A 12,762-nucleotide genomic window follows, 5' to 3' on the forward strand; every position below is an offset into this window, starting at 1 on the left:
TGGGCCTTTTACTTTTGGGCGGCCATAAAAAACTATAGATGGAGTAATTAACCAGTTTCCCCATGTGGGCCGGTCTTCAATATTTTTGATACGATGTAATGTTTTATTTTCTATCCAGTAATAGAAAGAGTACCACCTCAGCTTACAAAAAAAAATAAGTTTATTAACATAGTTTAAAATTAAAATTTTATTTAAAATGCCTAAATTTTTTCTAGGCAGTTATTTTTTAGCACATTGGCTGTCTTGACCCCTCAAATGAGGTCCACAATGGATCGTTGGAAAGATAAGACAATGGAGAATATTTTGGGAGTTGTTGCATGACCAAAATTGGTCACTAACTATGCCTAAAAGTTAGCAGAAAATGGAGCTCTGAATTTGCACCAAATACACAATTTATAAATTTATTTTCATAAATTTGCTTGGATGAAAATTTTGCTGTTGCAAATTCATTTGAATAAAACCTTCTTGGGCCATATAATTCTTTACAAAGATCAATGTGAAGCTCAAATTTGATTTATGTTTATGTATTTAATTACATTTCGGTTGGAGATTTGTTTTCTGCATTTTTGGCACTTCGATTTTTATGTGCAAAATTAATTCATTTGATTTTATTTTTGATTGGTTTTTGTAGGATATCTGTTGGAGAGGATGAAACTAAAGTATCTTGGAGGATTTTTGTTGCACCATCAAATAAAAGGAATGAGACTTGCAGCTTGAAAATAGATGGATTCAAAACTTCTTCAACAACTTTTCATTTTGGGATCCCTTTTGTAAATTATAAATAATGTTTTGGAGAATGAGGAAAAGGTTCATCTCCTCTACAACTTAGGAGATCTAGACACTTCTGTAATGATATTTTTAGTTGTAGATAAGGAAGAAAACTTATATCTAAGGTTATTTTGGGGTTTTCTTTTTAGAATTCAATCTTTATTAGTGAGGTAGAGTTTGCACTTTTGTAATTCTTCTTTTCACTTGAAAAGCTTAATATTTTTGGAAATATTATTGGAGATTTTCGGAGAATCAAAGAAAAGAAACAAGGTTTCATCAATTTGTATTTAAATACTTTTATTTAAAATGAAAATTTTATCTTTCGATGGCATATCTGTGTAAATTTTTCATGTTGTGCACATTGGTTTGATATGAAGATGATTGCATTTTATGGATATATTGTTAAGTTTTAGTTTTCTCCATGTGCTTAGGTCATATTTTTGAGTAACAATTTACTAAGAAATATGTCATTTAAATCGATTTAATTTTTCATCATAATTAAGCAAACTATTTACTAGTTTTGATGGCACATCAATTTTATTTTAAAATATCCACACAATTGATGTCATGCACTCACTATATCAGTTGTTAGAACTTTTTCTACAACCTGATATTCATCATAAAAGCGGCATGTTAAACCCCTATTTATTTAATTGCCTTTCTCTCGGTTCGGACTAGATCTACATCTTCCTAATCAAGATAGATTTTTTTTTTTTTCACTAGCATTATAGACTAGATTTGCATTTATATCTAACTATTTCATTTTAGAAGTCCTCTTACACAAGGGGAAAACTTTAGTGTGGCTTGCTTAAGCCATCAATTTAGCTTCAGGATTGCCTTCTTTCAAGTGAACTACAAGAGACTTAATCCAATTTCTCTCTTCTTGTTGATTGTCAATTAGTAACATCACAATTCAATAAGGAGAGTGAGGGGGTAATTGAACCCAATAGAACCAGTCATAGCCATCATTTACACGGATAAGAGTGATTTGGGACTTTGATCGGGTGCTCTCCCTTACATGTTGATGAGGTCATTTTTTGCCATCAACATTTTTGGTGCTAGAAAGAGGGACAACAATAACTTACCTTTTTAAATATTTTGTGTTTAAAGTTTTTTATATCATTAAAATGGCTCCTTCTAAATGACCTCTTTGGAGTTGCTTCACTAGACATCTACCTACCTCCACTCTAATTCAGGTGATAATGTTCTTGTCAAAGATGAGATTTAATGGTAAAAGCAATGTCTCATTTTTTTATCATGTCCTTTAATTTGTTTTAAATTGTAGTAATTTTGAAATTGAGGAAGGTGTGATGTGTAATATGTTTACTCTCACTTTGAGAGGTTTGGCTAAAGACTGGTGTAAATCATTACCATTTTCCTCCATTCACACTTGGGACGATTTTGTAAAAAATTTCCAACATGATTTTCAAGATTACAACAATGAAAAGGTATGCGATCAACTTGAGGAACTTCGTTGATTCAAAGGTGAGTCTTTAGATGATTTTATGATTAAATTTAAATTAGTTTGTTTCAATTTCAATTTGACGATTTACCTGTTGAATTTCAATTAGGAGGATGGTTTGGAAATTTATTTTCTCTTCCTTCCATTCCAAATCTATATGAAATAATTTGAAGCTATGATGAGCCATCTTCAATTTCTATTAACATAACTAAAAGATCACTTATGGAGGATCCACATGCCAATCATGATGAAATACGTCACCCACATATGATAAATTCCTACAACTAGTTCATACTTTTTACAATGTTGATGAACACTGTGATGCTCTTTTTCATGATGCTAGTCAAAAATCATAAATCTTGGAATCACTTGATGATCAACTTGAATAAGACATGGTCAATAAACTTGAAGAATCAACTACTACTAAATATAAAAATCAACATGTAATAAAACTAGAAAATCAGCGAGCAAATGAACCAATTGAAGATTCCAACAAAGTGCAATTTTCTATAGAATTTTATAGATTTTCCCATGTTGAACAACCACAAAATCTAAGGCAGCCAAGCATCAACCTTCAATAAAGTATGATCAACCACATAAATGATTATGAATCTGAAATTTGCATTGGAGAAAATGCATAAGAGCCCGCAAACACAGAAATTTTCAAGTTCATTTTTTTCAATTCTCATTTCTTTCTTTACCCTGATCTTTTTTCTAATAGAAATTCATTTGATTTTTACATTAACTTTATTCTAGAAAACAAAGGAGCTGGTATAAATACTGTAAATGCTTAAATGTCAATTAGTTTTGATCAGGAAAATAAACTTTCATTGCCATTCTTTCGACAATACTGAAAATGTGCTTAATCATTTTTCTCATTCTAATACATCGTATGAAAAGGAAGGGAATATTAATTAAATTTGTCAAATCATTTATGTTTATTATTTAGAGTTAGAGGATAGTGAATCATTTAAGTCCTTATCAATTCCTCTCACTCTTGATAACACTTATATATTTCAAAATGAGGATTTTCCCTTTTATGATATTACTAGTGCAAAGTTTCATTTTGAAATCCCATTCAATAATAATGATTTTTCCATTCCTATTTATAATTCTCACAATCTTCAAGTTTCCTTTCCTGATCATAGTTTTTAGCCACTATCTAACTCATAAGTTGGTTCCTGTAATTGTTACAATTGCATTATTATGACTAATTCTTGTGAAGATAAAATTACTTCAAATGAGTCCAAATTGTATTGTAACACAATTGTAAATATGGATGTAATTTTATTATTTTTGCTTTGACTATTTTGGTTATTTTCATATCTTTACTCGGCGTTCATTTTTTAGTTCTTAGATAACCTATGATGGAATATTGGGCAGTTAAGTATTAAGCACTCACTAGATTTATTACCAGAATGGGAAAATGAAATTTTTAATCATTATCATGAAAATCAAGAGCTATTATTTTTCCAGTTTCATCTGATGTTCATGTCTTATCACTTGTCTCTTTCTTCCCAAATTCATTTTGTACATAAATCATCACTTGAGAATGCATCAATTTCATATGACTAGCCATCTAACTCAATTGATAATCTTATGAAAAATTCATTAAACTTCCATCCACACTTCATTGATTCATTTAAAAGTTATTCAAAAGGTCCATTTACACATAAGATTGTTAATATATTACTACATGTACATAATACTAACTATGTTATGCAAGGTCCAACAAGGTCCAACACTGAAAAGTACATCACTTAAGCTTGCCCTATCATCTTCTCTTCTTTCGATTCCACTTCAACCATTAATAGAAATCCATGCTAATTTTTATGATCCCATAGGAACATGGTTGGAGAACTCCTTCAAAGAGAAGTATTTTGTAAATAAATTTATTTTGTTAAATTCATTTGAAATAAATGTACATAGTAGGTTTAACATTTATTTTAAAAATTTAGTTGTAATTTTGTTTTTGTTACTAATATTTTATGTGCACATACATGTAGGAAATAAGGTGTTTGAATAGTTACATTCGAAGTACGATAATACCTAGTCATATCTTCTCTCAAGTAATTAGGATGGGAATATAATTAATTTAGTTAGTTTGTTTGTTTATATGTTTGTTTATCTTTTAATAATGTGGATAGATGAATAAATCGAGCAATTATCCTTTTCAAGTCATAAGCATGCTCAGGGAAGTATCTTCTTTCTCATAAAAAAATTATGCTTTGTATAAGTGCTTGCTCTATATTTATTCTACTTTTCCATCATTTCACTTATTGTTACATGCATGAATTAAAGCACTTGGATCCATCTTGTTTTGATTTGTTGAGGGCCTTTAGCTTCTCAAGTTTCAAATGATCAATCAAAGAAAGGCCATGAAAGAAAAGGAAAATCGCATAGGAGTTTTGCAGTAGTTCTAAAACACTCTTGTCCGTGGCTTTACTTATGCCCTTTCTAATTTTTACATTTTCCATGATCAAGCATACTCATCTTGTGTCCTCTCCTTTGGTTGCACCCCTTTCACAAATATTGTGATGACTCAGAGCCTATATGGTAATCTAGTCTTTATATTGTATACATGTGGGTTGCTAATTGTTAGGTTTTCATTAGGCATTCATTAATTGAGCCTGGAGCTACGATTGTTCCTTACCTTCATTTATTTCAGGGTGATATGTATAGATTGGATCCTTCACCTTCATTCCATCCCTGTGCATTGATTCCTACTTTTCACACTACCCCGGTACTTAGAAGACTGAAAGCCCACAACTCCTTAAACCCTTCTTCCAAAAAATTATGGGCATGTAGGGCTCCAAGATCCACATCATCATGTGTTTTAATTTGAATGCATTAATGGTTTTCCCCTCACTTCTACATGTTATTGCGCAATCTCATGAGTAGTGGTACCCTCCACTTTAATAGCGCATAAACACGGAAGCCCCTTTTATCAATTCAAAATATCCTCCAAGAATCTACCATCTAGGTTCTCCTTTTTCCATTATACGCACCCCACACCTTTCATGCTCGAAACCTTTTTCTAATTGTATCTGAGATATCCCTTCTGGGCTACTATGCCCACTCTTTTTTCTACTCCCCGAAAGTACGAAAGCAAGACTCATTAATAAAATTGTGTTGCATGTTTCTTCAGGGAATTATAGGGTTATAATGCATAATGGGTCCCGCTTTACACTAAGTGATATATATATCACCCTTTTGAGCTTGGAAATATTTCTAATTCACCTTTGTAAACAAGCTGAGCATAACTTCCTCCAGGCTACTATAGTTGGATCCCTCTAATAAGCTTGCTTTCAAGTACTAGGGTAATTCTTTGTTAGATAAATTTGTCCACCCCCTCAGCTCCAACCTTTCAATCATAACAATGGCTTATTTATACTTTCATCCTAACTTTTCCCTTCATCTAGAATCTTATCATCTCGATTATATTTTTAGTGTGTACCCTTCATATTTTTGGGAGACTCCTGAGCAATCATTATGTTCATGTGGCCAATTGGTAAGCGTACTTAAAATATGCACAAATAATTTGGACCACGATTAGTTTATATTTGATTTCCAGTCATCTTGTGTTATCACTCCCTTTTAATCATCATGTAAGAATCAAGTCCTCTCTCTATATTTATATTAATCTTTACATTGGTTGGGACTGTGGATTTGATTCCATGGGTTTTTATGAATATCTTAGGGCTGGTATTAAATTAAAAGTAATTAGAGGAATAATTGTTGTTGTAATTCATAACCAAGCATAGTTTCATTTTTATTTTTGATGTTTTGTTTATTTTTAGTTCTTTAAAGACGAGTCATTATTCATATAGTTTAGAGCTCGCTCTAGTTTAGATTTAATAAGTGATGATTGTTGGGCAAAAAAAAAAATTCATAGAATCAAACTTCCTCATAATTATTATCTTAATCAAAATAAGAAGTTACCCTTTTGGAGAAATTCAACATCTTTTAGGTAAACCTTAGAAAAATGATTCAAGGTAAATCTCATATGCCCATTTTCATCTGTTACCATTTTCTTATTCTTTTTGTTTCAACTTTGTTTTTAATATTTGCTAATCTAAAGCTCTGTTTTGTAAGTCTTAAAGCATTGCTTTGGAAACATTGCATCACTGCTTGCTTAGATTTGGAACTCATTCTTCTCATTTTGTTTGCTTTCAAGCTTTGGAAAAGCAGTTATGATGTTGATCAAATTCCAAGATATTTAAATTATGGAGACTTTGAACCTCTAGTTTGTTTCACAATTCTTATTTTTATTAGAAAATTGTTACAATGATTCCATGCATGTTTACTTTCAAAACAAAAAGATTTTCCAAGAGAAGAGACACCTTATTGGACTTTCTCTCATAGCTATATCTAGATTCTCTTTGAATAAAAGCGTAATTATCTATAATATTGTGAGACCTAATCAATCAAAATCTCAACTTAAGAAAATCATGTATTTTTCCTCTTCATGCTTCTTTGTTTGTTGAGACATTCTAAATAATCATGTGGAGGTCTCCTTCATTATTGCTTTGCTTTTATCCTTCCTTTATGGTTTGCATTTTCTCTTTTTTTGTTTACAATACTTTTCGTGTGTTGATTTCACCTTTGCTTCATATTGGTTCTGGTGATATTACCAAGCTTTATATGGATATTTTTTATCACCCAACATTGGTCGACATGCATGGGAAATTTTTATTTTCATTTTATGGATTTTCATTTATCTCAAAGAGACATCTTTATTGAATTCTAAGTCCTCTTCCCTTAATTCTTTTACCATGGAGGAACAATCCTATTTTCCAATTGATAGGGTTCATCTTTTCAAGGAAAACATTGGCTTTGGTCTAAATCAATGAATCGCACCCTTTCTCCCACTTCATATAAAAGACCTCTAGATTGATAGTGGTAGGGAAAGATGTGGGAGTTAAAATTTTATGAGTATTATGTCGATTACCTTTCAAATCTCTTGTACCACCCAAACCTCTTCACCTAATTGCAGAAAACAAGAAATTCTCTAAATAAAGTTTATCAAGAGGGTGGTAAAAGGGGGTAAAAGCACATATGTGTGGGAAGCACAAGTAAACTTGTTGGGGTACTAAATAGGCTCATTAGAAGTGGGGCTATACTTGTGTGGTACTAATACAACTCCGTTGGTGCTATAGATGCACACTGGAAGTGAAGCAATGTCGGGTAAGGGAGATTATTCACATGGATGGATGTGTACTTTCTTTAAAACATTCTATCTATACTTACGTTGTCACTCATAGAAGTAAATTTAAAATTCAATATTTCTTTAAAAATATGGATTCATGGTTTTCACTTAGTTTTTTTGAAATATTTATCTTTTCAGAGCTCATATTGCTTGATCAATTAATGTGGGATCTATCGGAAATGTTTTAATGTTTGAAGGCTTGATAGGATTCATTATTTCAACCTTTTGGTAAAGTTGAACTCATTATCTTTTTAACCAGAGGTAATATTTTCACCAAGTGTGTCACCAATTGTTGTGGTAAAACAAAAACCCCCATTTTTACTTTATTATTTTCATTATAATAATGGGGACCCTCCATGCAAATTTTGGCTAAATTACCTTTATTTTGTTTGCCTTGATTTATTTTGTGGGATTTTCATTTTCCTTAGTTTTTCATTTTGATTGTTTCATCAAGTGTGGTTTCTTGACAACTTCCCATCGACTCATATTTTGGTGAATTTGGATTTACCGTTCATAAATGGCACTTATTAAAAATTTGAGTAATTTTCCCTGCCTAAACTATAAAATGTACAAATATATATCTATATATATATATATATATATATATATATATTATTTTTTATTTTCTTGTAAATTTAATTAGTTTAAATATATAAATAATATTATTATATTAATTTCTTTAATTATATTATTTTTGAATTAATTAATTTAATTAATCCAAATTAAATTAATTAATTGTAATTAGTTTGTAAATATTTTTAATTTTTAACTATTAATTTTAATGAATCTAAAAAAATGATCAGGTTCAAAAACTCATGGATATATACCTTTCGATATGGTTCCTATAAACAACCTATGGAATAGATTAGAAGAGTTAAAGGTTCCTTTCGAGTTGAGAGTTGCCGCTATAAGGTTATACGAGAATGTAATTGCAAAGTTAAAGAGAAATGAGAGATGATTGAAAGATATTAAGTGTAATATCAGAGTTAAACAAGGTTGCCCCCTCTCCTCTACACTATTTGGCATCTACATCGACAAGCTAGAAGGTTGTTTAGAGGAAGCAGGCTCTACTGGCACAATCTTAGCTTGGATAGTCATCGTCGTTCTTCTCTATGCTGACGATATTGTTCTTCTCGTAAGGTTCCCATCTGATCTTGATAAGAAACTTAGAATTCTTAAGGATTTATGCTCCACCATGGGTATGACTATTAACACTGACAAAACAAAAGTTATAATTATCAAATCTAAGAAGGACACTTACGTTAATTTTATGTATGACAATAGTAACTTGCAGGAGGTGTATTCTTACAAGTACCTAGGAATTGATATTCACCACAAGCTCAACTGGAGCTATAGCATTGACAAAAGGATTAATGGGGGGTGGAAAGCTTATTTTGGTCTTGAAAATAATCGTAAAATGACAAACCTCGTAATGCGGGATAGAAATAAGTTCCTCTTTGAAACTTTAGTCACTCCTGTTATCTTATATGTATGTGAGGTTTGGGGTTGCATCATCTCTAGAGAATCTTGGAGAAATATTGAGCAAATCCAAAAGTGTTTTATAACGTATAACCTCAAAATTATAAGCAATACACCCTACCATATTCTCCTTATAGGAGTGGGTCTCTCCCCTATTAGGAGCCTAGCCATGACTAGCCTTCTATAGTACAAGCACAAACTCAATAAGGAGACCATAGACTTCCTAATCAAATTCCAGCGAAAACCAGCTAAGGCTCAAACGAGTTTGGTATTAAGACACCAGGGTATTGTTAAACCATTGGGAGATTGACGAGAATGTTTCATTGCTAAACATTAATAACATTAAAAGTATTGTTACTTCTAAGTTCAAAGACAAAATGTGGTGTGAGAAATATTAGCAGCTAAAAGAAAAGTCAGATATTATAGGGAGGTTATCAACCCCACCCTAGACGATCAAAAGTATCTCTCTGTTTGAACTAGCTCAAAGAAGAAAATTAATATAGCCAAGATTAGAACAAACTCTCATGAGCTCCGTAGTGAAACGAGTTGTTGGGAAGTTCCTAAAACACCATGGATGGAAATGATCTACCATCTCTGTAAGAATATGAACATCAAGGATGAAAATCACTTCCTCTTAGAGTGCCCCACATACAACCACATTAGATCTTAGTTTCATAATCTTTGTTGCAATACTGACCTTCCTAACCTTTTACAATGACAAAATTATAATGAGCTTGGGAGGCTTATCTCCAAGCTTTTTGAACATAGGAATAAAATCTTAAATCAAGCTAAATAACTCGTTTCTTTAGGTCCAATAGACCAAAGTTTGGTTTGAGTGGATGTTAACCATCATCATCATCATCACCATGTAAAAAAAACCTAATATATAATAAAATTATATTTAAAAAATATATACAATAAAAAAAATTAAACAACAACCTGAGTCCTAATAGCCCAAATGAAAACTAAATTCAATTCTTAAAAACATTTAAGCATCCAACCTCCCAAGCCTCCTGAATAAAAGTGAATTTAGTTTATTTGTTTTATAAAAATAAAATATTAGAGAAAAATCCACGTAGGCATCCCATCCTATCCTCTCCTCTCCTCACTATCACGTTCCATTTTCTAATTCCCTCCACGCTCTCCAATCTCCCGAACTTTCCCTCTCCTCCCTCCTTATCCCTTTGAGGCCCTTCTCCCTCACCTCTCCATTCTTCCCTCCTCATAACTCCCCCCTTCCTTATACATCCTTATTATATATTCTCACCAGTGATTTAATAGACAAAATAATATGCCACTATATTTTTTTTAATATTTTAATAAAAAACAATTTATTTATTTTATTTTATTTAAATCATTTAATTTTCAATATATGTTAATTAATTTATAATTGGTAAATATTAATAATTCTATTTAATATTATTTAATTTAATTTATTTTGTTATTAAAATTTATTAGCATGGTTTAAAATTAATATTTTAATTAAAATGTTTAAATTTTGCATTGGCATGCATTTTTTTGCACATTGGCAGTGTTGACACATCAACTTTAGAGAGCTCTATCTTGAGTTCAATTTGATCAAATAAGGCCCAAGATGGCTTGTTGGAAAGCTAAGGCAATGAAGAATATTTTGGGTATCATTTCATATCTAGATTTGGTCATTAAGTGTACCTAAAATTTAGCATTAAATGGAGCTCCAAATTTGCACTAAAAAACCAATTTCTAAATTTATTTTGGGAAATTTGGTTGGCTAAATTTTTTTTGTTGCAAATTCATTTGAAGATAACACTTTTGAACCATAGAATTATTTATAGAGATCACCGGGAAGCTGAAATTTGCTTTATTTTTATTTATTTAATTGCATTTCAGTTGGACAAGTTGTTTTCCCAATTTTTGGCACTTTGATTTTTATGTGAAGAATTAATTAATTTTATTTTATTTTTGATTTGTTTTTGTAGTAGATTTGTTGGAGAGGATGAAGCTAAAGCATATTGTAGAATTCTTATTGTCCCAACAAAGAAAAAGAGGAGGATTTGCGGCACCAAAATAGATGGATTCAAAACTTCTTCAACAACTCTGCATTTTGGGATTCCTTTTGTAAATCACAAATCATGTTTCGGAGAATGAGGGAAGGGTTCCTCTACTCATCAACTTAGGAGCTCTAGATACTTCTGTAATGAGAATTTGAACTATAGATAATGGGGAAAACTCAGATCTGAGGTTATTTAGGGGTTTTCTTTTCAAAATTCAATCTTTGGTAGTGAGGTAGAGTTTGCACTTTTGTATTTCTTATTCTCACTCACAAAGATGATTATTTTCGAAAGATTGTTGGAGACATTTGGAGAAGTAGAGCAAAGAAAGTAGGTTTCATTGATTTTTATTTAAATACCTTTATTTAAAATGCAAATTCTATCTTTGAATGGAAGATTTGTGTAAATTTTTCATATTGTGCAATTTTGTTTGATATGAAGATGATTGACTTTTGGATTAGCTATTTAATTCATTAGTCCCATGGATCTGTTGTTAATTTTTTCTTTGCTAATGTGCTTAGACTGGATTTTTGAGTGACTATTTACTCAGAGATATGTCATTTAAATTGATTTAATTGTCACCGGAACTAAGTGAACTATTTCCTAGTTTTGATGGCACAAGAATTTATTTTAAAATCTCCACACAAAGCATGTCATGTGCTCACTATATTAGTTGTTAGAACTTTTTCTATAATTTGATATTCATCATAAAAGGGGCATGTTAAATCCCCATTCATTTAATTAACATGCTCTTGGCTAGGACCAGATCTACATCTTCCTAATCGAGAAGGATTTATTTTTTTGTCACTTGCATCATACACTAGATTGCATTTAGATTTAAATATTGTATTTTAGAATTACACTTACTCAAGGGAAAACTATAGTGTGGCTTGGTTGAGCCCTCAATTCAGCTTGAGGATTGCTTTCTTGCAAGTGCATTGCAAGAGGGTTAATATGATATCTCTCTTCTTGTTAATTGTCAATTAGTAACATCACAAGTTAGCAAGGAGAGTGAGGGGGTAACTGGACCCAAAAGAACTAGTCGAAATCATCATTTAAACATATAAGACTCTGATTTGGGACTCTTACTGAGCGGTCTCCCTTGTTGATGAGGTCATTTTTGGCCATCAACACTGCCTAAGAGTTTAGGAAATGAGGAGAGAGTCAAAGCCCTATAAATTCCCCAATTAGCACTTGATATGTCAAAGGCAAGGTCATGAATCTAGACCAACAAGCATTCATTTAAGATATTTGTGATATCATCCATTTTTTTAGCAAACATGAAATGTCTAGCTTTTAAGTCATGCTGGCTATTAGAATTGATAGCATTGATTGGTTAAATATAGGGTGTTTTGGGGAGAGTGAGTTACCCCTCTTGAGTTAGAGTCCTTTGATTTCAAAACATTGCAACAAGAAATGTCCCCAAACACGATTCATCCAATGATGAGATTAAAGGGACTCAAGGAGAAAGACATCAATTTTGTAGAAACCATTTCTTGTTTATGATTCCACGAAATAATTATTATTAAATTTGTATTATTAATTTAGTACAAAACATCTTTGGAGTTTAAATTTTTTAAGAAGATATTTTTTTTTAAATAAGATTTTTTTGTTCAATATTTACTATAAATTTTTAATTTACAATTCTTTTGATTAAAATTAATTGATTAAAAAAATCTAATTTAATTACATTAAATTATAGAAATTATAATCTTATACCATAATTGAAAGATTAATGATGGTTTGTCTATTTTCATTTGTTATTTTATCATTGTATAAATTTGGCAATATAAAAAAATTCTATATATACTATC

The sequence above is a fragment of the Pinus tabuliformis genome, chromosome 1_2 (genome assembly GCF_031772625.1).
Source record: "Pinus tabuliformis cultivar Carrire ecotype Pingquan chromosome 1_2, CPIR1, whole genome shotgun sequence".
NCBI classification, from domain to species: domain Eukaryota; kingdom Viridiplantae; phylum Streptophyta; class Pinopsida; order Pinales; family Pinaceae; genus Pinus; species Pinus tabuliformis.